The 2,583-nt window shown below is 42.8% G+C and overlaps 1 pseudogene; it reads left to right on the top strand.

Moving 5' to 3' along the window:
* Positions 1–1,144: 1,144 nt before the first annotated feature.
* Positions 1,145–1,632, top strand: LOC132670814 (large ribosomal subunit protein uL11 pseudogene; annotated as a pseudogene).
* Positions 1,633–2,583: the final 951 nt, after the last annotated feature.

Below are 2,583 nucleotides of genomic sequence, written 5' to 3'. Positions count from 1 at the left end.
TCACTAAAAGTGATAGGAATTTTACAGAATTGCTGTAGCTATGACATCAACAGATATGTGGCAAATAATGTGTGGTATTAGGAAAGAATATGCTGGGTCACTTAATAGTTGTACATCATGACCAGGTCACATTTTGTTTCTGTCACTCAGTTTGTTCATGTGTATAAGAGGTGGGTGGGTGAGGGGGCACCCTGGCTGGCTCATTCAGTACAACATGTGACTCTAGATCTCAGGGTCATGAGTTCAAGCCCCACATTGGACGTAGAGTTCACATTTTTAAAAAGTGGTGGGGGGTGCCTGGATGGCTCTATAAGTTAAGCATCTGACTCATGGTTTTGGCTCAGGTCATAATCTCACAGTTGTGAGATTGAGCCCCTCATCAGGCTCTGAGCTGGGCATAGAGCAATTAAGATTCTCTCGCTCCCTCTCCCTCTGCCCTTCCTCTATGCACATGCTCTCTCTCTCTCTCTCTCAAAAAAAAGAGGTGGGTACAACCATAATACAGACATGCCTCAGAGATGTTGCAAATTCATTTCTAGACCACTGCAATAAAGTGAATATTACAGTAAAGCAAATCAGATAGATTTTTTTGTTTCCCAGTACATACCAAAGTTATATTTATAGTATAGTGCAGTCTAGTAAGTGTGCAATAGCATTATATCTAAAAAAAAAAAAAAAAAAAAAAAAAAAGGGGCGCTTGGGTGGCGCAGTCGGTTAAGCGTCCGACTTCAGCCAGGTCACGATCTCGCGGTCCGTGAGTTCGAGCCCCGCGTCAGGCTCTGGGCTGATGGCTCGGAGCCTGGAGCCTGTTTCCGATTCTGTGTCTCCCTCTCTCTCTGCCCCTCCCCAGTTCATGCTCTGTCTCTCTCTGTCCCAAAAATAAAATAAAAAAAAAAAACAAAAAACAAAAAACAAAAAACATTGTGCCTACCTTTTTTTTTTTTAAGTAAGTTAGTTCTACACCTAATGTGGGGCTTGAGCTCACAACCTGACATCAAAAGTCACATGTTCTACTGACTGAGCCAGCCAGGCCCCCCTGTGCATAACTTTATTAAAAAATACTTTATGGTTTTTTTGGCTTTCACCTTGCAGGAGGTGAAGGTGCAACTGTTTTTGGTCATCTCGAGTCCGGATTAATCCGACACCAGGTGCCTCCGCCATGCAACCTCAGTTCAACCCCAACAAGATCAAAGTCATCTACCTGAGGTGCACCATTGGGGAAGTTGTCTGCCCTGGACCTGTCGGCCCCCTAGGTCTATCTCCAGAAAAGGTTGGTCATGACATTGCCAAGGCAACCAGTGATCGGAAGGGTGTGAGGATTACAGTGAAACTGACCATTCAGAACAGAGAGGCCCAGATTGAAGAGCTACCTTCTGCCTCGGCCCTAATTATCAAAGCCCTCAGGGAACCACCAAGAGACAGAAAGAAGCAGAAAAACATTAAACACAGTGGAAATATCACTTTTGATGAGATTGTCAACACTGGCCGTCATATGCAGCACAGATCTTTAGCCAGAGAACTCTCTGGAACCATTAAAGGGATCCTGGGACTGCCCAATCTGTGGGCTGCAATGTTGATGGCTGCCACTCTGATGACGTCAATGGTGGTGCAGTGGAATGCCCAGCTCGTTAAGAACTACGAGCGAAAATATTTCAATAAAGGATTATTTGGGACTTGTGGCTGGCTCAGTCGGTAGAACAATATGACTCTTGATCTCAGGGTCATGAGTTTGAGCCCCATGTAGGGTGTAGAGATTACTTAAAAATAAAAAGTAAGTTAAGTAATTTTTTTTTAAAAAAGGAGTATTTGAAAACCCACAAAAGGAAACTTTATAGCTAAAAAATGCTAACCATCATCTGAGTTTTCAGCAAGTCATAATCTTTTTGCTGGTAGAGGGTCTGACCTTGATGTTAATGGCTGCTGACTGATGTTAGTAGGTGCTGAAGGCTGGGGTGGCTGGGGCAATTTCTTAAAATAAGACAACAATGAAGTTTGCTGCATCAGTTGACTCTTCCCTTCACAAATGATTTCTCTGCTATGCTGTTTGATGGCATGTTACTCACAGTAGAACTTCTTTCAAAGTTGGACACAATCCTCTCAAACCCTGCCATTGTTTTATCAACTCAGTTTATGTCATGTTCCAAATCCTTTGTTGTCATTTCAACAATCTTCACAGCATCTTCACCAGGAGGAGATTCCATTTCAAGAAACTACTTTTTTACTCATCTATAAGAAAACAATCTTTCATCCATTCAAGCTTTATCATGAGATCGCAGCCATTCAGTCCCATCCCGAGGCTCCACTTCTCATTCTAGTTCTCTTGCTGTTTCCACCCCATCTGCAGTTACTTCCTCCAGTGAAGTCTTGAACCTCACAAGTCATCCATGAGGGTGGGAATCAACTTTCTCCAAACTCCTGTTTTAATGTTGATATTTGGACCCCTTCCCATGAATCACAAATGTTCTTAATGGCATCTAGCATGGTGAATCCTTTCCAGAAGGTTTTCAATTTACTTTGCCCAGACCCATCAGTGGAATCACTATCTAAAGCAGCTGTAGCCATATGAAATGTATTTTTTAAGTG

Source organism: Panthera onca, chromosome C1, assembly GCF_046562875.1.
Source record: "Panthera onca isolate mPanOnc1 chromosome C1, mPanOnc1 haplotype 2, whole genome shotgun sequence".
NCBI lineage: Eukaryota > Metazoa > Chordata > Mammalia > Carnivora > Felidae > Panthera > Panthera onca.
Note: the sequence above shows the minus strand (reverse complement) of the source record. Positions and strands in the feature narration are given on the sequence as shown.